At 43.6% G+C, this 27,626-nt stretch overlaps 1 protein-coding gene across 1 annotated transcript in view; it reads left to right on the top strand.

Moving 5' to 3' along the window:
* Positions 1-18,489: 18,489 nt before the first annotated feature.
* The window catches only part of LOC126480902 (uncharacterized), a 750,870-nt gene continuing 741,733 nt past the window's right edge, over positions 18,490-27,626 (top strand). Inside the window, exon 1 of the mRNA XM_050104302.1 lies at positions 18,490-18,593. The gene's annotated coding sequence lies outside the window, so the exon portion shown is untranslated. The remainder of the gene's footprint in view (positions 18,594-27,626) is intronic.

The raw sequence follows: 27,626 nt of genomic DNA on the forward strand, positions 1-27,626 counted from the left end.
GAATTTCAATATCATCTTCCATAAATCGTTTAATGACACTGGGCTTGTCCACAGATCTTTCAGTCGGCGATACTCCTTCAGTGCAGCACTGTAATTGCTGTCGTTCACACAAAACAGTTTCACCAACAGCCCACAGTCTCTCTTCTGGATGGCGATACTGCTCACTCACATTATGGCTTGCACCAAGTGACAGCGTGGATGTCATACGTTCATACAAACAGTGTACAGCACCAAACTTGCATCTGGTGGCTGAATTTGGAACTACTTTTTCCAGAGTAAACCGGTTCTACATCAACGCAATAGCATATTTATCAAGTTTTGCTGCCATGAGATAATTACAGCCCACACTGGACCTCCGTCAGTAGCTGCACTTTAACTATAACCACGCGGTACTTCAAATATGGTGGCACCTAATGTACCGGTTTTCCATAAAGCTTAAGTAACTTGAAAAAGAAATGGTCCATTACTCACAGTAGCTGAAGCGACTGTAACAAAAAATTGGGAATGGTGTAACCTAAATATAAGTCTACAATAGTCGTGCCGCTAAAATGCAGAAACGGGTTCTGGTACGATCCAGGGAATTGTATGTGGGGTAGCCCTCCATCCCCTATTCATGAAGAAGGTTCCCGCTTTTACACGAAAGGCGTGCTTTTGAAGATATAAGCGCTGGTAAGTTTTGCCTTCTAGAAATTTTTAGAGCATTCGAGAACATTCGAGAGTATTCGAGAGAATTCCACAACATTCCAGAATGTTGCGGAACACTCCACAATGATCCGGGGTGTTTTGGAATGTTCAGGAACATTCGAGAACGCTCTCGAATGTTGTGGAATGATCTGGAACATGGTGGACCATTCGAAGCCTTTTTAGGATGTTCTGGCGGGGCTACCCATTGGTAGGAGTATATAAAGCAAGACCCGTCGTTGGTTCGAACGTCAGTTTCTTATCAGTGACGAAGGGAGGAACCGAAAAAGTAGTGCAGTGAGTGAATAGAAACGAACAGTGAAGTGTGAGTAGTCAGAGTGATAAAGTGACTGAATACAAATCGAAAATAAAGTGTGTAAAGTGTATTTCGTGTGTTTGTTAATAAAACGTTGATTTGATTTAGGTTTTAGACACTGCCCAAACGTAAAAGATTTTGGCAGTTCTGAAGAAAAACGGCGAAGACAAAAAGCACAGCGAAAAAACGAAACAGACAAAGAACGCGAAGCACGTTTAAGTTCCCAACGAACGAGAATGAGCACCGTGAGAATCAGAGAAACCGAAGAACGACGAAATGAACGGATTGAAGAATCAAGAATTGCGAGACAATCTTATAATAAAAGACTGCGAATTGAAGCCAATCATGAAAATATCACCACACGAGAATCACGAATAAGGACAATTAAACAGTACAACTTAACAAATGAAGCATTCCACTACGACCCGATGAAAGAATATAACAAACACAAACACGTCGTAATGGAGAAATGGATAACATCTGCCAGTTTTGCATCGCCAAAAAATTCAGTAGAAAAACACCAGGATCCTTTTGCATGAATGGAAAAATTCGATTACCACTACTGGAAGCACCTCCACAGGTATTTTTACATTACTTGAATGGGGAAACTCCAGAAACAGAACACTTTCTTCAAAATATAAAAGCGTATAATGCCTATTTCCAAATAAGTTCTCTCAGTATCAGTTCGAAGAACACTAGCGGAGATGAAGTCAATTATGTATTTTCCATCCATGGACAAATCTATCACAAAATGGGATCATTACTACCACTACCCAACGAACACCATAAATTTCTACAAGAAACAGAAATTGATCAACGATGCACAAACATCATTGGATTGAGACTCGTAGTAGTCCGAGGTGTACAGAGGATCTTACACGAATGCAATCAACTGATTCACATACTCAAAATAGCGCTAGACCGAATGATTTCCGATGACTGCAAAGTTATAATTCGAGCCGACAATAGAGCACATGGAGAACAAGAACGTCGATTTAATGCACCTCAGGTAGACGAAGTGACGACAGTAATTGTGGACAGTGAAAACACAAACCGTTTCATAACTGAGCAACGAAGAAGAGGACTACAACATACTGTAGACACACGGCGTTCATATGATTCCCTCCAATGTACGTTAATATTTCTGCAAGGAGAGGACGGATATCACTTTAATGTGAAACAAACCACCGGAAACAGGCGTACCTCTTTCAAGTTTATCCTTTTATTCCGGCTACCACACAGTTTCGTGTCAACTCCCTGAGTGAAGCCGGCCGGGTACCTCAGCTAGTATGAAAATAGTAAGAAATACTTCTGTTTCAGAACACACTATATTTGTGAGAATGTAACGCTGAACAAATCTAGAAACCTACTTTGCAAGTTTGAAATTCGTAAGTCCCGTGGCGAGATATGATAAAAGATTAATGTGGCGTTCGTAATGGACAGATAAAAACGTAAGCTCTTGTCAGGCAGATGGATGCTTTACAGTAACGAGGAGGCCTGCGCTTTTTGTCTGATGTTTGTATTTTCCTCTATAGTAGCAACAAACGTTCCTCCTCTTTTTATCCCTAGACAGCATCAAGCGGTAACGCCATCTCTCGCCGTAAACACAGGCTAAACGTAGGCCCAGACGTCTAAAAACTGTATACAGTGTTGCCAACGTCTTAACATCAGTACTAGTTTATGGGGCAAACAGATTAAATTTTACTCTGAATAGCAATCTTTCCGAGCAGATTTCTGGTGGTAATTGGAGAACAGAACCGTTTGTGGCATATGAAGCTACCACGGCAGTAACAAGGCATTAAAGTCAGTACAAAGTTTACAAGGTACAGAAAAATTGCTTTACGAACTTCGACGGATGATCTTCAAGAAAGCAAACTGTTAAGTTCGGTTAGCACGAGGCGAAAACTGTAATTTTTTTACTTTTGGGGCCTAATTCCAGAATGGTAGAAGAAAGTGAATGAATAACGCCAGAGATTATTTTTGACTATTTTTTACTAGTGACACATAATCACGACAATAAATGCTCAAAATTTTACCTGCACGTATTTTGAAGGAATTATTGGTACACTATGTGACCAAAAGTATCCGGACACCTGGCTGAAAATGACTTGCGAGTTCGTGGCGACCTCCATCGGTAATGCTAGAATTCAGTATGGTGTTGGCCCACATTAGCCTTGAGGACAGCTTCCACTCTCGCAGGCATACCTTCAATCAGATGCTGGAAGATTTCTTGGGGATTGGCAGCCCAATCTTCACGGAGTGCTGCACTGAGGAGAAGTATCGATATCGGTCGGTGAGGCCTGGGACGAAGTCGGAGTCCCAAAACATCCCAAAGGTGTTTTATAGGATTCAGGTCAGGATTATGTGCAGGCCAGTCCGTTACAGGGATGTTATTGTCGTGTGACCACTCCGCCACAGGCCGTGCATTATGAAGAGGTGCTCGATCGTGTTCAAAGGTGCAGTCGCCATCCCTGAATTGCTCTTCAACAGTGGGAAGCAAGAAGGTGGTTCAAACATCAATGTAGGCCAGTGCCTACAAACAGACTACAGAACTGTTTGTGATCGTGTTTCCAAGTTACTGCTATGTTAGCGCCAATTTGTGAACAGTGACCAAGACAGCCACGGAAATGGAAACACCTCAGCGCATCACAACGAGACTGCCACGTCAGAAGAACAAAGATTACCATAGCATTTACGAAAAGACTATGTAACATCAGTATGACCTTATTGTAAAGTTGTTTTTGTAATGCCATTTAGCCTGAAGATGAGGTATTCCCTCGAAACATGTCGCTAAATAAATAAGTAATACAGGGTGATTCAAAAAGAATACCACAACTTTAGGAATTTAAAACTCTGCAACGACAAAAGGCAGAGCTAAGCACTATCTGTCGGCGAATTAGGGAGCTATAAAGTTTCATTTAGTTGTACATTTGTTCGCTTGAGGCGCTGTTGACTAGGCGTCAGCTTCAGTTGATGCTAAGATGGCGACCGCTCAACAGAAAGCTTTTTGTGTTATTGAGTACGGCAGAAGTGAATCGACGACAGTTGTTCAGCGTGCATTTCGAACGAAGTATGGTGTTAAAGCTCCTGATAGGTGGTGTATTAAACGTTGGTATAAACAGTTTACAGAGGATGGGTGTTTGTGCAAAGGGAAAAGTTCTGGACGGCCGAGAACGAGTGATGAAAATGTAGCACGCATCCAGCAAGCATTTGTTCGCAGCCCAGGAAAATCGACTCGCAGAGCTAAGGATATGGTGTTTCGGCCACCTCTCCCAGCCACCATTGATGATTTGGAACGAGAAATAACAGCAGCTAACCAAACTGTTACGCCTGATATGCTACAGAGAGTGTGGAACGAATTGGAGTATCGGGTTGATATTGCTCGAGTGTCTGGAGGGGGCCATATTGAACATCTCTGAACTTGTTTTTGAGTGAAAAAAAACCTTTTTAAATACTCTTTGTAATGATGTATAACAGAATGTTATATTACGTTTCTTTCATTAAATACACATTTTTAAAGTTGTGGTATTCTTTTTGAATCACCCTGTACAATAGCTGACAAAGTTTGCGATGGGAGCAGTATTTTAAAGAAAACCTTTACATAATTTGCTTCTATTTTGAAGCGTCTGCCAATTTAGTTGTTTCAGCATCTCTTAGACGTTCTCCAATGGCTCCAGCGAACTTGTATCCATTCTTGCTGCTCTTTCTTGTATACGCTCAGTTTACCCTGCTATTCCTATCTTATACAGGTTCTACACACTTGAAAAATATTCAAGAATAGATCGGACGAGTGTTTTGTAAGAAATCTCGTTCGTCGACTGACTCCATTTTCTCAGTATCTTATCAATGAACCGAAGTTGTCACGAACCTGATCATTTACTTTAACGCCTTCTTGTCCTTTTTTTCCTTCTTTTTCATTTCTTCTTCACCTCAAGGAGTATACCACTCACCTATTCCAATCTCAGTCCTGCCATCTCTTCCGTGATCCTCCTGGATCTTATTTTCCTTGTGTATGTAGGTCAATATTTGTTTTGTTTTTCTTTTTTCTGGCATCGTATCGATATGTTCTAGCCATTTTACTCTCTTTTGCATTATTACTTAGGTAACTACATGAATTACCAATACAGGTTTGATGACTTAGTTTCTATTTATTTATTCATTTATTTACACGTCAAGTTCCGTAGGACCAAATTGAGGAGCAAATCTCCAAGGTCATGGAACGTGTCGGTACATGAAATTACAACATAAAAGTAAGCCAGATAAAAATAAATGTTTATGACCCGAAAAAAGTCAGTCCATAAGTTTAAGTAAACGCAATAAACAATACAATAAGAATGAGCTTAATTTTTCAAGGAACTCATCGACAGAAAAGAAAGAGTGACCCATGAGGAAACTCTTCAGTTTTTTTATTTTAGAGTTACCCATAATACTAGAAGGCATATCATTTATATAAATAAGGAACAGGAGTAGCCCCAAAACTGATCCTTGGAGCACCCCCCACTTGACAGTACCCCACTCAGACCCCACATCACAGCCGTTATCAACATTGTGAATAATGACCTTTTGCTGCTTGTTGCTAAAGTAAGAGATGAACGAATTGTGAGCTACTCCCCGTATTCCGTAATGGTCCAACTTCTGGAGCAATATTTTGTGATTAACACAATCAAATGCCTTAGTAGAATCAAAAAATATGCAAGTGTTCGAAACCTTTTGTTTAGCCCATCCAGTACCTCACAGAGAAAAGAGAATATACCATTTTCAGTTGTTAAACGACTTCTAAAGCCGAAGTGTACATTTGATAGCAAATCGTGTAATATAAAATGATCAATTATCCTTACATACACAGCCTTTTCAATAACTTTTGCAAACACTGATGGCATAGAAATATGTCTAAAACTATCTACATTATCCCTTTCTCCCTTTTTACAAAGCGGCTTTACTACTAAGTACTTTAATCGATCAGGAAACTGACCATTCCTAAATGAATGATCCACCGGACTGTAACCTTTTTTTTCGTTCCACAATTTTCGTTTCAATAGCCTGTATACGGGTTTCGTCTTGCTTTCGTAATGTCCAGATTCCTGAGCTGTATGTCGTAACAAGTGCAGACATTTTATTTTTGTTTCTTTCCGCACGTTATTCGGTGTTCTTCGTTTTGTACCATAAAGCATCTGATCCTTATTTTATTTTGTCTTTATTTCGTTTTCAAGCTGTCAGTTTACGTCGCAACATAATAGGTTAAAGTGGGAGACTTCTTCTAAAACATAAACATTTCGATTTTGGAATGTACAGGGCCTTTTCCTTCAAAATTTCAAACCCGCGTCCGGCCATGCAGATTTAGATTTTCCGTGATTTCCATAAATCGCTGTAGGAAAATGTCAGGATGGTTCCTTTGGAAAAGGCACGGTTGATTTCCTCCCGCATCCTCGACACAGTCCGTGCTTGTGCTCCGTCTCTAATGACCTCAATGGCGACGGGACGTTAAAAGCAATCTTCCTTCCTTCTTCAATTTCTTTAAAAACTATATTCTCACTATGAGAAAAATTACTGTAGTAGTGCTTTCCATTTCATATCCCTATAAACTTTTATACCCAGGCATTCGTATGAGATGACTGCTTTCAAATGTGATTCATTGATATCACGTTTTTTAGTTTTGTGAAGTGCACAATTTTACATTTCTGAACATTCAAAGCAAGTTGCCACTCTTTTTATCACTTTGAAATCTTATCAAGATTTGATTGGATGTTTGAGCAGTTTTTTTTCAGATAGTACTCATTAGACATAACTGAAGCATCAACAAAGAGTCCGAGATTACTGTAAATAGTGTCCACCATATCATTAAGCAACAACATGGAGAGTAAGTGTCCACAATTCTCTGGAGCATGCTTGAAGCTACTGATACTGCTGTAGATGACTCTCCATCCAAAAAACATGCTGCACGTTCCCTACCAATGTCCTCAATCCGTTTTCGCTTTTTTCTTTTTTTTTCTTTTTGCTTTTGACCTGAAGGGTATACAACCATGTTTCAGTGTTTAGGTGCTTTCTAGGATTTCACAGGTCAACGTTAAATTTATTTAAAAATTCCGAAATTAGTATTAAAAGTTATATATCATTTTGTTGAAGGTGAGCTGCTTGGTAATGATGAGATGTGATTAATAGTTGTGTCAAATCAATTAGATGGCTTGTATACAATTTACATTCGGAAAAAAATGTGATTGCCATCTCTTACTGTTACTTCGTCATATTCACAGTAAGGATTATTACAAAGCTGTATTCGGTGAAGATGTCTGGGGAACTGCTGCATAAGGGCTGTATGCCATGCAGATCGGCAACCCTTCTTACAGCACTGGTGTACCAGCGGCCGAATCTCGGAGGCGTCACATCAGCAGACGACAGAGTTTCAGTCGTGAATGCTGCCTAGGCAAATAGTTTCTCTTGTAACACTACACAGCTTGTGTATTTAGTGCGGTGCGAAGCCACTCTGAGATATCTTCCATCGAGCTCTGGGCCAGGCGCCGACTGCAGCCGCAGTTCTACAATCAATGTCTTGATTGGAGGCTTAGCTACGTACGACGCCACGTTGCACTAGCCACGGCTGACAGAGGGAGCTGCCAGTGCCTGCCTTCACCATCACCAGCACTTGGTCAGTGGGCTATGGCAGCAAACGACCAACGCGAGTGCCTTTGCTAATAGCACGATACCACCTGAAGCGCCCCTCCTTGGCCCATAACCACTTCGGTTGAACCCTGGACGACTGAGAACCCGTGGCCTGGTCAGTTGAGTTCCGATTTCAGTTGAAAAGAGCTGTTGGTAGGATTAGAATGTGGCGCAGAGCCTACGAAACAATGGACCCAAGTTCTTAAAAAGGCACTGGGCAAGCTGTTCTCTCCATAATTATGTGGTCTGTGTTTACATGGAATGGACTGTGCCTTCTGGAACAAGTGAACCGATCATTGACAGGAAATGATTATTTCCGGCCACTTGGAGACCATTTGTAGCCATTCACCGACTCCATGTTCCCAAACAACGATGAGATTTTTATGGATGACAGTGCAGCATTCCATCGGACCACAACTTTTCGCTATTGGTTTGGAGAGCATTCTAACAATTTAAGAGAATGATTTGGCAACTCAGATCGCCCGACATGAATCCCATCGAACATTTATGGGAGATAATCGAGACGTCAGTTCACACACAAAATCCTGCATCGGCAACATCTTCCCAATTATGGACGGCTATAGTGAATAACAAAATAGGAACACGGGTAAGCTACTAGAACAGCATAGTGAATGCATTATTATAGCCAAGTTAGAAACGAAGACCACACACACCACAGCAGTACAAGTTTATATGCCAGCTAGCTCCGCAGATGAGGAGGAGATTGAGGAAATATATGGTGAGATAAAAGAAATTATTCAGATAGTTAAAGAAGGCCGAAATTTAATAGTCATGGAGGATTAGAATTCGATACTAGGAGAAGGAAGAAAGGGAAACGTAGTAGGTGAAAACGGATTGGGAGAAAGAAACGAAAGGGGAAGACTTCAGGTAGAATTTTGCACGAAGCATGATTTAATCATAGCTAACACTTGGTTTAAGAATCACGAAAGAAAGTTGTCTACGTGGTAGAGACCTGGAGACACCGGAAGGTTCAAAATGTTTCAAATGGCTCTGAGCACTATGGGACTTAACTTCTGAGGTCATCAGTCCCCTAGAACTTAGAACTACTTAAACCTAACTAACCTAACGACATCACACTCATCCATGCCCGAGGCAGGATTCTAACCTGCGACCGTAGCGGTCGGGCGGTTCCAGACTGTAGCGCCTAGAACCGTTCGGCCATTCCGGCCGGCAGACACCGGAAGGTTTCAGATTGATTATATAATGGTAAGACAGAGATTTCTGAGCCAGGCTTTAATTTTTAAGACATTTCCAGGAGCAGATGTGGACGCTGACCACAATTTATTAGTTATGATCTGCAGATTAAAACTCAAGAAACAGTAGAAAGGCAGTAATTTAAGAAGATGGGGCCTAGATAAACTGAACCGGAGATTGTAGAGAGTTTCAGAAGGAGCATTAGGGAACAGGTGACAAGAACAGGTTAAAGGAAAACAGTAGAAGAAGAATGGGTAGTTTTGAGAAATGAAATAGTAAAGGCAGCGTAGGGTCAAGTAGGTAAAAAGACGATGGCTAGTAGAAACCCTTGAGTTACACAAAAGATATTGAATTTAATCGAAGAAAGGAGAAAATACAAAAATGCAGTAAATGAGGGAGGTGAAAGGGAATAGAAAGTCTAAAAAATGAGATCGCCAGGAAGTTTGAAATGGGTAAGCAAGAATGGTCAGAGAACAAATGTAAGGATGTAGAAGCACATATCACTAGTGGTAAGATGGATGTTGCACACAGAAAATTAAAGAGATCTTTGGAGAAAGGGGAACCACCTGTATGAATATGAAGAGCTCAAATGGAAAACCAGTCCTAAGCAAAGAAGGGAAAGCGGAAAGTTGCAAGTAGTATATAGAGGGTCTATGCAAGGGAGATGTACTTCAGGGCAACATTATGGAAATGGAAGAGGACGTAGTGAAGATGAGAAGGGAGATACACTGAGTGAAGAATGTGACAAAATACTGAAAGACCTAAGTCGAAACAAGGCCCCGGGAGTAGACAACATTCCGATAGTGCTACTGATAGCCTTGAGAGAGCCAGCCATAAAAAAAACTCTTCCATCTGGTGAACATGATGTATGGAACAGGTGAAATACCCACAGACTTCAGGAAGAATACAGTAATTCCAATTCCCAAGAAAGCAGCTGCTGAGAAGTGTGAAAGTTACCGAACTATCAGTTTAACAAGTTACTGTTACAAAATACTAACAAGAATCCTTTACAGAAGAATGGAAAAGCTGGCAGAAGCCGACCTTGGGGAAGATCAGTTTGGATTCCGTAGAAATGTAGGAATGGGCGAGGCAATAGTAAGCCTACAACTTGTCATAGAAAATAGGTTAAGGAAATATAACCCCACGTTTATAGCATTTGTAGATTAAGAGGAAGCTTTTGACAATGTCGACTGGAATACTCTTTTTCAAATTCTAAAGTTGTTCGTGGTAAAATACAGGGAAGCGGAAGGCTATTTACAATTTCCTCAGAAACCAGATGGCAGTTATAAGAGTCGGGGGGCACGAAAGGGAAGGAATGTTTGAGAAGGGAGTGAGACAGGGTTGCAGCCTATCCCCGATGTTATTCAATCTGTATATTGAGCAAGCAGTAAGGAAACAAACGAAAAATTTGAGTAGGAATTAAAGTCAAGGGAGAAGAAATAAAAACTTTAACGGTTGCCGATGATATTGTAATTCCGACAGAGAAAGCAAAGGACGTGGAAGAGTAATTGAACGGAATGGACAGTGTCTTGGAAGGAGGTTATAAGATGAACGTCAACAAAAGCAAAACGAGCATAATGGAATGTAGTCGAATTAAATGATGTAATGCTGAGGGAATTAGATTAAGAAATGAAACACTTAAAGTAGTAAGTGAGTTTTGCTATTTGGGAAGCAAAAACTGATGATGGTCGAAGCAGGGAGAATATAAAATGTGGACTATCAATGGCAGGAAAAGCATTTCTGAAGAGGAGAAATATGTTAACATCGAGTATAAATTTAAATGTCAGGAAGTCGTTTCTGAAAGGATTTGCATGGAGTGTGGCCATGTATGGAAGTGAAACATGGACGATAAACAATTTAGACAAAAAGAGAATAGAAGTTTTTGAGATGTGGTGCTACAGAAGAATACTGAAGATTAGATGGGCAGATCATGTAACTAATGAGGAGGTACTGAATAGAGTTGGGGAGAAGAGAAATTCGTGGTACAACCTGACTATAAGAAGGGTTCGGTTGGTAGGACACATTCTGAGGCATCGTGGGACACCCATTTTAGTAGTGGAGGAAAGCGAGGGGATAAAAATGGTAGAGGGAGACCAGAAGATGAATACAGTAAGCAGACTCAGAAGGATGTAGGTTGCAGTAGTTACACGGAGATGAAGATGAAGAGCTGTATCAAACCCGTCTTTGGACTGAAGACCACAATAACATAGTGACAGCATGGCTCAATATTCCTGCAGGGACTTGTTGAGCCCAAGCCACGTCGGGTTGCTGCATTTCGCAGGGCAAAAGGAGGTCCGACACGATACTAGGAGGTGTCCCATGACTTTTGTCACCTTATTGTACATTGGGGCAAGTAAACTAAAGCTGGAAGTACAGCTGTGGGTTCTGCCGTGAATGCTAGAAGTCTCACTGGGAAGGAAAATCAATTCCTTGTAACCTCCGTTTGGACACGGGAAAGCGCACCCCACTCTTCATTACCTGCGGTTTTGGAGCCTTTAGTGCATATCTAATGATACACCGAGCGGTTATCAGCAATTCAGATTTTTACTAACTGCTCTGCTTCGGCGAATGTTTTCATTGGAAAGTAGAAATTTCGGGCTGCTGATATTGGTTCAAATGGCTCTGAGCACTATGGGACTTAACATCTATGCTCATCAGTCCCCTAGAACTTAGAACTACTTAAACCTAACTAACCTAAGGACAGCACGCAACACCCAGCCATCACGAGGCCGAGAAAATCCCTGACCCCGCCGGGAATCGAACTCGAAAACCCGGGCGCGGGAAGCGAGAACGCTACCGCACGACCACGAGCTGCGGACTGCTGATATCATTTCGCTGTGGAGTTTGTACATAGTTCCGAATTTGGGGCAGCAATTCTTCTTTGTCCATTCATTTCACCATAAACAATTTCTCGACATTCTACATTAGTGGCTGGTCAATTGCAGAAAGTCTTCTGAGGAGAAATATGTCTGTCATTACGTGAAGCGATGGGTATTTCTGAAGCTTTTCTCAACAATCAGTTCGTTGGCGTGGAACATTCAACTCTCAGACCAACCCAGATTCAGCTGAACTGGATTTTCTTCTAGTTTCGAAATTGATTTCCTATTGCCTATGCGGAACGACACGCAACCGTAGTCGATTTTAGATCTTACTAGCAACCGTCCGCAGCTTTGCACGTGTAGCTCGAAGTACCTATGGCCAGACGATGCATCTAGCGTTGTGGTAATGTTGGGAGGCCACTGCACAGAGATATGATAAAAATTCAGAGAACAACAGTAGGTAATAGAATATCTTCACTTTCAAATAAAAACGTATTAAACAGAACATAGCAGAAAAGTTCTCAGGAGGCACGAACTTTATTTGTTCCATATTGAAATGGCATCTGGACTTGCGTCTCGTGGCAATGATGGGAGCTACGAGCTACCGCGCCGCCTGGTCCGACTGCAATACCGCGAGCTACGTCCACTTACCGGTCACCCGACTACAGTGCCAGTTCGGCGCAATCTACACTATGTGATCAAAAGTATCCGGACACCTGGGTGAAAATGACTTACAAGTTCGTGGCGCCCTCCATCGGTAATGCTGGAATTTAATACGTTGATGGCCCTTAGCCTTGATGACAGCTTCCACTCTCGCAGGCACACATTGAATCAAGGTGCTGGAAGGTTTCTTGGAGAATGGTAGTCCATTCTTCACGGAGTGCTGCGCTGAGGCGAGGTATCGATGTCGGTCGGTGAGGCCTGGCACGAAGTCGGCGTTCCAAAATATCGCAAAAGTGTTGTATACGATTCAGGTCAGGACTCTGCGTAGGCCAGTCCATTACAGAGACGTTATTGTCGTGGAACCACTCCGCCACAGGCCGTGCACTATGAACAGGTGCTCGATCGTGTTGAAGGATGCAATCGCCATCCCGGAATTGCTCTTTAACAGTGGGGAGCAAGAAGGTGCTTAAAAAATCGATGTAGGCCTGTGCTGTGATAGTGCCACGCAAAACAACGGGTGCGAACCCCGTCCATGAAAACATGACCACACCATAACACTACCGCCTCCGAATTTTGCTGTTGGCATCACACACGCTGGCAGATGACGTTCACCGGGCATTCGTCATACCCTCACCCTGCCATCGGATCGCCACATTGTGTACCATGATTCGTCACTCCACACAACGTTTTTCCACTTTTCAGTTGTCCAACGTTTACGCTCCTTACCCAAGCAAGGCGTAGTTTGGTATTTACCGGCGTGACGTGTGTCTTATGAGCAGCCGCTCGACCACGAAATCCGTTTTCTCACCTCCTGCCTAACTGCCAAAGTGCTTGCAGTGGATGCTGATGCAGTTTGGAATTCGGGTGTGATGATCTGCATAGATGTGTGCCTGTTACACATTACGACCCTCTTCAACTGTCGGTGGTCTCTGTCAGTCAACAGACGAGGTCAACTTGTACGCTTTTGTGCTGTACGTGTTCCTTCACGTTTCCATTTCACTATCACATCGGAAACAATGGACCTAGGGACGTTTCGGAGTGTAGAAATCTCACGTTCAGACGTATGACACAAGTGACACCCAATCACGTGACCACGTTCGAAGACCGTGAGTTCCGCGAAGCGCCCCATTCTGCTCTCTCACGATGTCTAATGACTACTGAGGTCGTTATTATGGACTACCTGGCAGTAGGCGGCAGCACAATGCACCTAATATGAAAAACATGTTTTTATGGGTGTCCGGATATTTTTGATCTCATAGTGTAGATTCTCTTTCCTTTTTTCCCCGCATGTCCCAATGTGACATCCTACGAAGCACCCTCTGCTATGAAACATAGATAGAATGCACCCTCTGCCACGAAAAATTCATATGAAGGGTTCTCTGTCTCGCAGTGTGATAAAAAGCGCGCTTTGCTATTCTACGTTGGTACAGAGCATCTTCTACCACACAATATCGGTACGCAGAATCCTTCGCCACGTCACATAGATATAAAGCATATTTCGCCAGATATCGTTGGTACAGAGCATTCTCTGTCAACGGTACAGAGCACTGCGCGAGCGGCTGTCATTGCAACGGTTCTGCCATTTCTTGTTATATGACAATGGCATCGTTTTCACAATGGTGACATATTTCATCATAGTTCGCCCATTTTGCAGTAATATTTTACAAATTGCACGGGGTCAACAGAGACAGTCTGCAAAGCTTGTAAGGGAGTTGCAGGATAGGTTGCGCTGAGAAGTAACTGTTAAGAAAAAAAATTCGTTACGTTGCGCCATTCCCGAATAAATGAGCGTTGGAGGTAGCCAATCAGGCCGTTGCGCGCGCATATTCTTGCAGCCTGTCAGAGACGGTGTAGTTAAACGTGTTCTTTGTTTGGTTTCGTAAAACAGAACGAGAGAACGATACAAAAATTGGACATGGGACGATGGTAAGGATCAAAGCCGAATCCGAGGCCGAGTTCTCGTGCGCTATCATCTATACTAAGAGAGCAATTGACACTAACTGTATCTGGCAGGCCACTTGAATCTGCACGTGCTACGTCTTGGTTGGCTAACTTCAGTGCTAATTAACAGGGAAACGGGGCGACGTATCGAATATTTTCTTAAGAATTATTTGTCAAGACAACGCACCCTGCGACCCATTTACAAGTTTTTGAGATCGTTTCTGACCACCCAATACACACATACCTTCCTCGTATATCAATCTATCTGTTAGCGAAAACCGCGTCAAAATCCCTGCGGTAGTTCCTGAGATTAGCTCGAACATAGAGACAGCACGGCGGCGGAAGATGTCAATTAATATTTGTTAGAAGAAGGATAGACAGAAGATGGGTTAGATTCCTGTATATTAACAGCAGAACAACAGCATAATTGTGATCTGCATCTCACCACACTCCTGAAACGGAGTAAATGCTCAGTACAGCCAATACTTTCGTTTGATAAAATATATTACGATCGTTGTTGCGGTAAACGCTGTCGTGTTGCTGCGTTGACACCTTTCTTACGTTAATAAATACTGCATCCACCTGATTACCTCTATTCATGGCTTTCGGTTTGCTGGGTAACAAAGGCGCATTTTTGGTTTCGCAGGATCGACTTTTTCGAAATCTGCGCTCGTTGGTACGGAGGAGTCATTCTGTTCGAGATGTTTCAGTTGAGAATATACAGACGAAAAATATTGCAACTCCAAGCGGCATAAACGAAAATAACATGATGTCTATTCAAATTTCGCGCCATCCTCTATGAAGATGATAATCAGATTTATTTTAAACACATGCTGTAACGGTGGCGAGCGTTAGTTACCTTTGAGATTGGATGTGGTGAGTTAATGTTAGTCACTAACGATTTTAAGGTGACAAAGACGGCATTATCAGTACGTCACTGACTTTGGGGTTGGGTTGTTTGGGGGAAGAGACCAAACTGCGAGGTCATCGGTCTCATCGCACTGGGGAAGGATGTCGGCCGTGCCCTTTCAAAGGAACCATCCCGGCATTTGCCTGGAGCGATTTAAGGAAATCACGGAAAACATAAATCAGGATGGCCGGACGCAGGATTGGACCGTCGTCCTCCCGAATGCGAGTCCAGTGTGCTAACCACTGCGCCACCTAGCTCGGTCACTGACTTTGAACGAGGTCGCGTAATAGGGCTACTAGAATCTGGATGTTCCTTCTGCGGTATTGCAGAAAGACCTGTCAGGAACGTAGCGACTGTACATGGTTACTAGCAGCGGTGGTCACGAGAATGAACTGTTGCAAGAAGACAGCCTCCGGAATGCTACATGGCTCCACTGAGAGCGAAGTCTATTGTGTTCAGTGTAAGGCTGTAGGGCATCATACTACGTCTGCAGCAGCAATCTGAGCAGCAGTTGGCACCACAGTGACTCAACTGACTGCTGGAAATCGGTTGCTTCAAGGACAGCTCTGAGCCAGATGCCCTGTAGCGTGCAATTCACCGACCCCACATCACTGTCATTTGCGACTTCATTGGAGGGCAGGGTGGAGGCCTGTTGTGTTTTCTGATGGTAGCTGGATGAGTCTCGATGCCAATGATGGCTACGTGTTGGTTAGAAGGAAGCCAGTTGAGGACCTCCAAGAAACCTGTCTATTACATAATCTTCTAGAGACACTGACCGGCACCTGGCGTTATGGTTTGAGGTGCGACTTCTTATGACATCAAGAACACGCTCGTGGTTATCCCGCGCGCCCTGACGGCAAATCTGTACGTCAATCTGGTGATTTGATCTGTTGTGCTCCCAGGCACGAAAAACATTGGGGGGGGGGGGGGGGTGCGGCAGTGTTAACCAACAGGATAAAGTTCGGCCTCATACTGCTATTGTAGCCCAGCATGCCTCTACAGAGTGTCGACGTGTTGCCTTCGCCTACTCGGTCAACGAACCTGTGTACAATCGAGCACGTGTGGTACATCATCGGACGACAACTCCATTGTCATTCGGAAACCAACTTTAACCGTCGCTGTATTGACCGGCTGAATGAAGCAGGCATGGAGCTCCATCCCACAAACTGATATCCGCCACCTGTACAACACAGTGAACGTTCGCACGTTTGCATTCAACATAGTGGCCGTTACACCAGCTATTAACGTACTTGCATTTCACATGTGCAATGGCTTATCTCGCTCTTACATTAACTTCTAATTTTTCAATGATAACAACTTAAATATATCCACACAAATGTATTTACGAAATTCCATTACTCTTCATTAATTATTTTTTTGGTGTTGCGATTTTTTCCCCCTAAGTGTATGTTACTACAGTAACGCTCTTAATTTAAGGATATTTGCAGAATGCTGTGCCATACAACGAGGCACTACACAAAACTGGCGCTAATAACATAGGCACATAAGGAAAACACACGACACAGATCTGTAAATCCACGGTATTGATAATAAGTTGAGAAAACCGTCCCGAAACACATGTGCTACAAAACGCCACTGTTTCCTGCGCATGTACCCCGACATCAGTATGTGATATGATCACCATGCACACGTAGGCAGGCCGCACAAGGGTTGGCATACTCGGATCAGGTGGTCGAGCAGCTGCTAGCCTCCCATTCTTGCACCAGTGGCTGTCGGAGCTCCTGAAGTGTCTTAGGGGTTTGAAGACGTGCAGCGATACGTCCTCCGAGAGCATCCCAGACGTGCTCGATGGGGTTTAGGTCTGGAGAAGAAAAATGGTTCAAATGGCTCTGAGCACTATGGGACTTAACGTCTGAGGTCATCAGTCCCCTAGAACTTAGAACTCCTTAAACCTAACCAACCTAAGGACATCACACACATCCATGCCCGAGGCAGGATACGAACCTGCGACCGTAGCGGTCGCGCGGTTCCAGACTGTAGCGCCTAGAACCGCTCGGCCACCCCGGCCGGCTCCGGAGAACAGGCAGGCCACTCCATTCGCCTGATATCTTCTGTTTCAAGGTATTCCTCCACCATGACAGCTCGGTGGGGCCGTGCGTTATCATCCATCAGGAGGAAAATAGGACCCATTGCACCCCTGAAAAGGCGGACAAACTGGTGCAAAATGACGTCCCGTTACACCTGACCTGTTACAGTTCCTCTGTCAAAGACATGCAGGGGTGTACGTGCACCAATCATAATCCCACCCCACACCATCAAACCACGACCTCCATACAGGTCCCTTTCTAGGACATTAAGGCGTTGGTTCACGTCCAGATGAAAATCCGGCGAGAATCACTGTTCAGACTATACATGGACTCGTGGGTGAACATAACCTGGGACCACTGTTCCAATGGCCATGTACTGTGTTCTTGACACCAGGGTCTACGGGCTCTCCTGTGACCAGGGGTCAGTGGAATGCACCTTGCAGGTCTCCGGGCGAATAAACCATGTCTGTTCAGTCGTCTGTAGACTGTGTGTCTGGAGACAACTGTTCCAGTAGCTGCGGTAAGGTCCCGAGCAAGGCTACCTGCAGTACTCCGTGGCCGTCAGCGGGCGCTGACGGTGAGATATCGGTCTTATTGTGGTGGTGTACACTGTGGACGTCCCGTACTGTAGCGCCTGGACACGTTTCCTATCTTCTGGAATCATTGCCATAATCTTGATATCACACTTTGTGGCACACAGAGGGCCCGTGCTACGACCTGCTGTGTTTGACCAGCCTCCAGTCGCTCTAGCATTCTACCCCTCATAACGTCATTAATATGTTTTCTTTGAGCTATTTTCGACACAGTCACCATCAGCATGTCTGAAAACGTCTGAACATTTACTCGTTGCACCGTACTCTGACATGCACCAACACACCTGCGCTACCGTACGACGACCGCAGGTCAAATGCACCGCATGGTCATACCCCAAGGTGATTTAAATCCGCAAACCGCCCACCAGAGCGTCGTTTCACCATGTATCAGCATTATCCTTAGTTTATGAGCATGAGTGTGAAGGGGCAAGTAAAGCGCAGTGGACCCAAACAGAGCTGCCGTTGCTCCGCTGTGCCGGCCGTTGCTGGACCAGGCGGCCGGAGTGACCGTAATGTGCGGTGGGGGGCGGGTGCCGTTTATCTGGCGGTGCGTACCTGTGCAGCGGCGGCGGCGGCCCGTGGGGGGGACCGCCTGCTCCGCCGCGGCTGTGGCCGGCGCGCCTCGCGCCAGTAGCGGCCATGGCGGGCCAGCCGCAGCAGCTGCTGAGCCTGCTGCTGCAGCGCGGGGACGCCTCCACCGCCTGGGGCTTCGCCGCCGTCAAAGCCGATGCCGCGCTCACAGTCCAGCAGGTAACTCGCACACACCTGTTGCTGCGGCTGCCATTCCGCACCCTTCCCGCCAGTCTCCTCCCCAGCAACAAACGACAGCGTGCAGTACTTCTGACGTCGTAAAACTCCGTATCGACCGTCTCTGTGCACTGACAACACTCGAAAGTACAACGAGAAGCGTCAGTGTGTTGTAGTGCTGGCGTCGAAGCGAGCAGGGGCATACAGCGACCTCTAACGTTTTGAACTCTTGTACGGACGTCATCAGCGCTGTAAACAATGTATATAGCGTACTCTCAGTAGTGCTGTAAAGCTGAAATTACGCTATTGTAGAAGTCACGAGTGCCGAGTAAAACGTGAAAACGATGTTTTCATTACTTCCATTCTCACGCCCGAGTTACTTGACGAAGAAATGAGTTAACTGTAACGGTAATCAAATGGAAACGGGACAGATTGAAAAAAAAAATGGTTTATTATTTCAAAAGTAATCGTTATAACTGTTAATATATTTATGCCACTGCGAGACAAGACGGTCAGTGCTTTCAAGGAAAAATATTTGCCACTGTCAACGAAAGCATGGCTGTACCTAGGCGTCCACCTCTTCGTCGGGAGAAAATCGAACACGTGGGCAGGCCTATATGTTGCCGTGGTTGTTTCGATTACTTTGTAGAAGTTCGCTGGGAAGCCCTTGCAGGTCCTTCACACAGTCCCGATCTCTGCCTATTCGATTTCATAGTAGTTGGAGCCCTGAAGAAAGACACTCGTGGCCGTCGGTTTGTTTCGGATGAAAGGGTACTCACTAGGGTAAAATCATCGGTCCCTAGACAACAGCAAACATTTTCCTGTGAAGGCTTGGACCGTCTTGTTTCACATTGGGGTAAATGTATTGTCAGTTACGGCGATGACGATTATTTTTGAACTAATAAACGGTGTACTTACTTTGTTTTCTATCTGTCTCATTTCCATCTGACTGCCCTTATTTATCTAGATCACAACTGTTTAACAGTTTGCTTATTGGCGAGGTGCAGTATGTAGATGCAATCTAGCTGGTCGGTTTCTTGTTAGATAGGTGACTAATTTGAGCTTTGCTTGCAATTTCAGTGTTATATCTACCATCATAAGTGCCAAAAAATGGTTGGTTTCGATTTGGGCGTTCTTAGCACAAAAATTAATTACAATCTTATCTGTAACATCCTTACAGTAAACCTAGCTTTTCAAGCGAACTAAAACATGCAAATTACTTAGTTCTGTCTTAAACCTGATTTATTCATCACCACTTCTCCTCTTTCTCTCTTTTCCTAACCATTAAATCATATCCTCGTTTATGTAGAAGCAAATATCTAGCGGAAACTATGGATCGCAATAAATTATACAATTCATTATAAACATTAAAACAGCCTGTACATAGCCAGTAGCTTTCAAATATTTGTTTCAAAAAATGACAAAGATATTTTAACTCGACGATAACGTATAGTATGACTGCGCTGTATTAAAACTACTAAGAATGTTAACTTCGATCATGCTGTTTCACTGTTTAACCCAGTACCCTCTTATTCGGAATGTGTGGCTTTCAAAACCCCATTCGACCATTTCCTATGAGTTCACTAAACCGCCACAAGGAGCGGAATTTGCATTTTAGTCGCTAAGACTAGGGGCATCGAAATTGTAGGAGACGCAGCCGTAATGCACGCTGTTTCTACAGAAGAAGAATTGAACAGTCTCGGAAGATGTTGTTTGCAGTTAATTCAGTTTTTATAATTTGTTTATTCCCCTGCGCATCAAGTTTCGTGTTTAGATCGCCTTCAGAGTAGGGAATACTGACTTTCTGACGTACACCAACGAAAAGGGCAGCACGTTGCAATTTGCCAACGCTTTGCGCCACGAAGCGAACCGTCAATGAAAGCACGTCGAATGCTTAGACTAACACTAATGTCAAGCCGTAATTAGCCGTAAGGAGGGGCCGGGGAGTTTCTGCAAACAATATTTTCTACATAATTCTAAATCCTGATTTCCTTATGAGTGACAGTCGCCCAGCAAGATAAACGAAAATAACCACTTGCTACAGCACTGACTGTCACATTTAGCGTTTCTCAGATATTATTTGAACAACTACAACAATTGGTAACTTTTTATATAATTTTAATAATGCCAAGAGGCTTTTCGCAAATAATAAACTGCACCAGTGATGTTAAAAGTGCGTGTGTTGTGCATGTAAATAAGAAACGAGGAGGTGTAAGCTACGGAACAAAAGGCAGTTACCGCGTTCAAAACGCAGTCCACAAAATGGTACTACTAATGGAAAATAAATGCATTACGCCACATTAAGCCCGAACGAAACGTGTCCCTATATAAATAAAGTTGTATAAAAATTGTCTGGTTGCTATATTGCTCCAAGTAATTTGATCCACAACCAAGGAGCGCATTAACCGCTAATATGGATAAATTAATGGTTAACATGAAATCATTGTATTAAGCAACGACTGAAGACACCTATTACTTAATTAAGCACACAGTCGTATAACTCACTCAAATTTGCCTCAGACTGAAGAAACTACGTCTTAATAGGCATTCCATTTAATCATCTGTTATGCTTATTATTTATTCGTAACAAACTTCATAGAGTGTACCAGAGGATTTTCTCAACTGGCATTGTCAATCTCCAGCCCTCATGTCATTGGACGAACGGTTCCAGTTTATTCGATGTAGTTATTAGTACGAACACTATTTTTCACGTAGCCCCTCCAGCATGCCGGGATAGAGCGATTCTTCAATCACCTAGCTGATACGTAAGCAGAGATTACCTCTTGCAGCTGATTCTGCCACTTGAAGTTCCTTCACAAACGAAAGTTTTTACGATTTTCTCTTGTCCCTCAGAGGGTCTAGAGTAATTTTCTATTTCACAGCGCAATACTTCAAACTAATTACATAAACGTTACCACTATTGTTGATCTGTTATCGCTATGTGAAAGTATTTTCATAGGAGAAAACGCTTTTTTAACAAACATGCCACTGTAGGTATATTTTGCTTTCAGCGAATGTTCCGCAGAGCTCAAAGGTCTTTCATATCGTCGGAGAGTTAGTCGCGATGTAGAGGATCAAAGTTAGATAAGATATCAGCTTCCACTGTTAGTGCTGATCATTGTACGAAGGAGTATGTAGCCTTGTGTACCAATGCTGTTACCTTCCTGGCACTGTCTGAAAGACAATGTGTCGCACTGCACTGCCCTGATGGGCATTTCTCTACAGTATTCCATACATCGCAGACACTGTTTTTAGATAAATAGGTTTTCCGTTTACAAAAGAATGGCACGTTCACCTGTGTCTGTTACACAAATGCTGCCGTACGGTCATTTCTTGGGAGACATTCTGAATACAACACTTCCTAAAGCTCCTCTTTTTGGACTTAGTAAGTGCTGTTAGAATTAATACTTTACTACGATGTTAATATATAACTGTTTGGAACCTTTTTGCAGGAAAAGGTTGTGCAGCAACGCGATTTGCATTAGGCAAAATCAGGCGCCAGTCGTAGTTTTGAAATGGCTTCGTTGTAGCATACCTTTGTTATAGTCACGATCTCTTGATTGAAAGAACGAAGTCTTTCAGAAATACGAAGAGCACTTAATAGGCCAGGTGTTTTTATGCACAGACCAGTCTACTGTGTAAAATTTTTTTTACGTCGTTATCTTTCTTTTTCTTTACCTTTCCACTTTGAACTTCTTTAGCTGTTCGAGGCAATACACCGTGAAGAACACCACAACTAGTCAGTTTCCATTTTATTTGTCTATCCTCCAACCATCGGTTTCAAGATCTTCAGATACTCATTAATTGGCAACGTGAATAGGAAGTATTTTACTTTTGGGGCTGGTTTATACGTGGAGCGTGTGTTTCAACACTGTAAATAGCCTAATCGTCTGCAGATGAGTCGTATCGGCCTTAATTCGGCAATAGAAGAGTAAAGAAAGAAAGTAGAAGGCAACGGTCCGTTACTTTCCTTAAGTTGATGATTTTCTTCCTTATTTTCTGGAGTACTGCTGTGCTGTGTAGGTTAGCACTGACGGAAGTCAAAGAAGGGCAGCTCGTTTTGTATTATGACGAAATAGCGGAGAGAGTGTCACGCATATGATAGGCGAGTTGGAAAGGCAGTCACAAAACAAAGGCGTTTTTCGTTGCGGCAGGACGTTCTCATAAAATTTCGATCACCAACTTTCTCCTCAGAGTGTGAAAACATTTTGTTGGTGCCCGCCTACTTAGGCATGAAAGAACTTCATAATAAAATAAGAGAATCAGAGCTCACGCGGAAAGATCTGTGTGTTCGTTTTTCCCGCGTGCTGTTCGAAAGTGAAACGGTAGAGAGGCAGCTTGAACATGATTCGATGAACCCTCTTCCAGGCACTAAATTGTAAATTATCTAATCATGTAGCTGTAGATGTAGATTTTTAAGTAATGGATACAGATATCAAGGTGAACGGCATCCATTCTTTTCCGTCGCGCAAGAACTTCGCTTACACGATTCATATTTGGTTATCTACAATGCCGTTATAGTGATACACATTTCAGAATGGATTGCTCGGCTTAACACACGGCAGTCTATTTGAATGTCGGATGGCCGGAGTGACAAGCGAGAAAGTAAAGAGGGCGGGTTGGGTGACGTGTCACATTCAGGCGTCGTTAACTGCCCTCAACAGCACTGAGTAGACAATGACATGACTTGCATAATCTAAACTGGAGTGTCAGCGGAAGTGAAGAGTTTGTCCGGATGTCAAATGTAGAGAAGCATGTATTCAGACGATTTTATTACTCTCTGAAGTTGAGTAGTCTAAAACATGCTCTGAAGTCCCACTCTTCCCGTCCGTCTCTCTCTCTCTCTCTCTCTCTCTCTCTCTCTCTCACTCCCTCTCATGCATGCACGCGCACACACACACACACACACACACACACACACACACACACACAGAAAGAGAGAGAGAGTGAGAGAGAGAGGGAGGAGGAGGGGGAGGGAGAGAGAGAAATATAAGCATATATTTTCATGAACAAAATCATATATACAAGGTGAACACGAATTCCACCGACAACATTTCAGAGATTGTTCAAGGATTTTTTTGAATATTTTGCAGTAAGGGACGAATGGTGTCTAGTGACCCGTTATAGAGTAATCGCTTACATTTCGTTTATCTTTGTAACTGCATTGTAATGAAAATATTTCCACGATTGTGCAAACATTGATGGTATTCGCTGAGTATGTATGCGCTGAGTATCTTTTCTGAGAAAAAAGAACAAACAAAAAAAACCTTTTTCCATTCAGGCGCGGTATTTGCTGTCGACAACAGTTGTGCTCACATTACTCTTCTTCGAGCTTGCATTCAGTACTGCTCTGTTCCGTTTCAGGTTTGTTTTTCCAGCAGTGTTAGTTATACGTTAAAAGCAGTATACAGCAGTATGGATAGGTTTACTGATGAGAGTCTGCCGATATGCACCTCGTGTATGTGTTCACTGAAAACACTGGAGGAGCGGTGCAGAGGCGATATTCTGAGCTCCTCTCACTGTGACAGTAGCCCCATTACAGTATTTCTGCATCCGCACGCAGGCATCTTTGAGAAACCGTATGTATGCGTGTCATGGTGATTGCTTGTTCATTGATGTGAAAACATTTTCACGGAAACGTAGGTAATTGGAATAACAAACCGAATAAATTAGAATGACATTATTAGTCTCTGACGAAGCACCAGCGTCCACGGGTCCTTTGTTCCAAAATACTCAGAAAATTATGTTGCTGGGATTCGTGTTCGTCTTGCACACATCGTCAGCGTACTCGCTTCGCTTACAGTCATATGCGGAAATAAGTTACTTCAAATAACAGTTATATCATAATATGAGACGGGTGCATCACCGTCACCTACTTCCAAAACAATCATAAACCAATGTTGTAGACTCAATAGAAGTTCAACGTAGCATAGTGGAGACATGTCGCATATTGTAATGCTGCGCATATTTTGGCAGTGACACTTGTACTGCTGACGTTGCAGATTATGAACTCAATGGCTATGTGTGACCTCGAGGGCGCCTGTTTAATTAATCTTTTGTCGATATAGAGGCTATCTCTTGACAAATGTAGGTGAAGATATCACGCACGGCCTTGAAGAAGTATGAAGCGGTTACGGAAAACTGAGTTGATGGTGTTTGTTTTCTTCAGTAATGTGCGATTTTATGACAGTGTGTTGCAGTGAAAGCTATAAACTACACACATCAACAAACGTTTTTCATCACCTCGATATGTCGTGCGTTCGTGTTTGTACTGTGACTGTTCCTGTACCGGCCGGAAGGGAGTGACTCCCAAGATGTTTGTGAACGTACGCACTTTTACCATAAGCGTTAGCTATAGGTATAACGCCACACTCGAATTGATTGCAGCATTTCAGTTGAAAGTAAAGTACCACTAGGGACGCGTTAGGGACTGTGCAATAGTAGAGTAATTACCCATCATTCCACGAAGGGCAATAGCTGCCAATGACTGCATTATCACGTTAAGCGCAGAAGGCTTGTCAACCAGTGAAGTTGGTCGATGTGTGCAATGGAGCCAAAATGATGTGGACGTGGAATAGGTTCCAATAGACAGGTAGTGTTGAGGATTTATGTCGCACAGGCCGTTGACAGGTGCACACAATGATCGGTAACTACGACTTTTCACCCAAAGGGACCGTGGGCTGAGTGCTCCAGAACTGAATTCGGAGTTTATATACATATCTGTATCATCATGAAACTGTTGGGAGACGACCGCGTGATGCGAATCTCCGTTCTCAACGACCATGGTGAGCACCACACCGCACACAGCACCATGAACTCTGTTACAGATGGGCAAGAAATCGTGCAGAATGGACGCCCCAGGGTTGGCATCGGGTGTTGTTTACGGACGCAACTCGGGTGCGTTTGTACCCTAATAATCGCAAAGTGCCTGGCGACAACCCGGTAATATCGAACGCCTACGACGCTGTGTCCCACATGTGCAACAAAATGCTGGTCGTGGAGTGATGTGCCGGGATAGCATCACATGGGACCACCGTACACCTCTCGTAGTTGTTGAAGGCAGTCTTACTACTTTACGGTACACGGATGAGATTTTGCCATTTTGGTGACAGTTTCATCTCTCTGGATCATAATTCGCGTGATCGTCGTGAACTCGTTCCTTCAGCATGCTAGAATCAGCAGAATAGAGTAGCGTAGCTGTTCCTCGGACATGAACCCAATCGAGCATGTGTGCTATCGATTGAAACGAGCTTTTTTTGGGCGTCAGCAACTACCATGTACTTTGCGCGACTTACGCAGAATCGCCATTGAAGAATGGGACGATGATGTCATCGATGGTATGCCACGACGGATTCAAGCCTGTGTACGAGCAAGGGGACGTTGCGCCACGTATTGACTTTGCTCAGGAGTGCTGAGAAAAAACCCCATTGGGAAAAAGACGGTTTTGTCATTACACAAATGCTTTTTTTTTAATTGAAGCTTCTGGGTTGGGGTTGGGTTGTTTGGGGGAGGAGACCAGACAGCGAGGTCATCGATCTCATCGGATTAGGGAATGACGGAGAAGGAAGACCGTGCCCTTTCAAAGGAACCATCCCAGCATTTGCCTGGAGTGATTTAGGAAAATCACGGAAAACCTAAATCAGGAAGGCCGGACGCGGGATTGAACCGTCGTCCTCCCGAATGTGAGTCCAGTGTGCTAGCCACTGCGCCACCTTTTTCGGTAAGAGATTTTGGGCGTATTGCTAATGAATATATACGAATGCGTCAGCGCCAGTTTTTGTTTTGAGTGCCATGAATTTCGAAATTAGCGGATGATACAAAACTTTTGTTGGTGTGGGTAAAACAGGTATTCATATTTCTAAACTAGCAGAGGCTGTGTGCCGTGAATACCGTTCCGCTTGTGCGTTAATGGCCTAAGGAACGAGATAAAGAAAAATTTGCGACGTAGAACATCTGGAATCCTCTGGCTTACATCAACATATTCACTGTAATCTGAAACATGAAAGCTGAGTTGCTTATGTCCTCGGGTAGATAACGACTTGATAGATTATTGGGACTTAAGATTCACGCCAAAACCTGAAAGGAACATAAAAGGATTAACGGATGACCTGCAGAAGAAGGATGGGGAATTATTATCACAGGTGCTATCTTGACTGGGATGGGGCAACATATTTTACGTGGCGCCGTATTTAAAGCATTGGACTCGTTTATGGATGGTGCTGGGTTGGTATCCATTGGCTACCACGTAGTTCTATGTCTGCTGTCGTTCTTCTGAATCACCGTACGGAAATACTGGGATTGTATCTTCAAAAGGGCTATGGCTGATTCCTTCCCCCGGAGTTATCCGTGCTGCGTCTCTTATGGCGGGTGTAAAACCTTCTTTCGATTTTCTTTTTATATTCGTCACTAAAAAGCACAATAACACTAACGGAAGAAAGATGAAAGATTTTGCACTAAGTCTGCGGATTCGGGTTTGACCACCGCCGTGACATGAATGGGTAGCCACTGTGACTCCGAGTCGGCTGGCTGTCCTGTAACAGTAGACAGGAAGAGCTCTCATATCGAATATCTTTCCCGAAACCTGACAACTGCGATCTCCGTTCCTGGGAGCTGCGAGAATTTTGTCCTCCTTTCTTGTTACAGTTATACAATGCAACAGGCCACCATAATCTCTGCTTAGATAAATGTTCGCACGTTACAAAGAGAAAATATTCTTGTCTTATTACAGTTCTCATATGGAATTTGTGTTTTGCTTGTCGTTACTAATGTATTAGTTTCACAGTTACAAAGAAAAGTTTGTCTCCTGGTAGCAACTACAGTGAAATAATAGCGATAGAAAAAGTGATAAACGCAAGAGTTAAGATTATCTACGAGAGAGCCGGCCGGGGTGGCCGAGCGGTTCTAGGCGCTACAGTCTGGAACCGTGAGACCGCTACGGTCGCAGTTTCGAATCCTGTCTCGGGCATGGATGTGTGTGATGTCCTTAGGTTAGTTAGGTTTAAGTAGTTCTAAGTTCTAGGGGAGCGATGACCTCAG

Source organism: Schistocerca serialis, chromosome 1 (assembly GCF_023864345.2).
Source record: "Schistocerca serialis cubense isolate TAMUIC-IGC-003099 chromosome 1, iqSchSeri2.2, whole genome shotgun sequence".
Lineage (NCBI taxonomy): Eukaryota > Metazoa > Arthropoda > Insecta > Orthoptera > Acrididae > Schistocerca > Schistocerca serialis.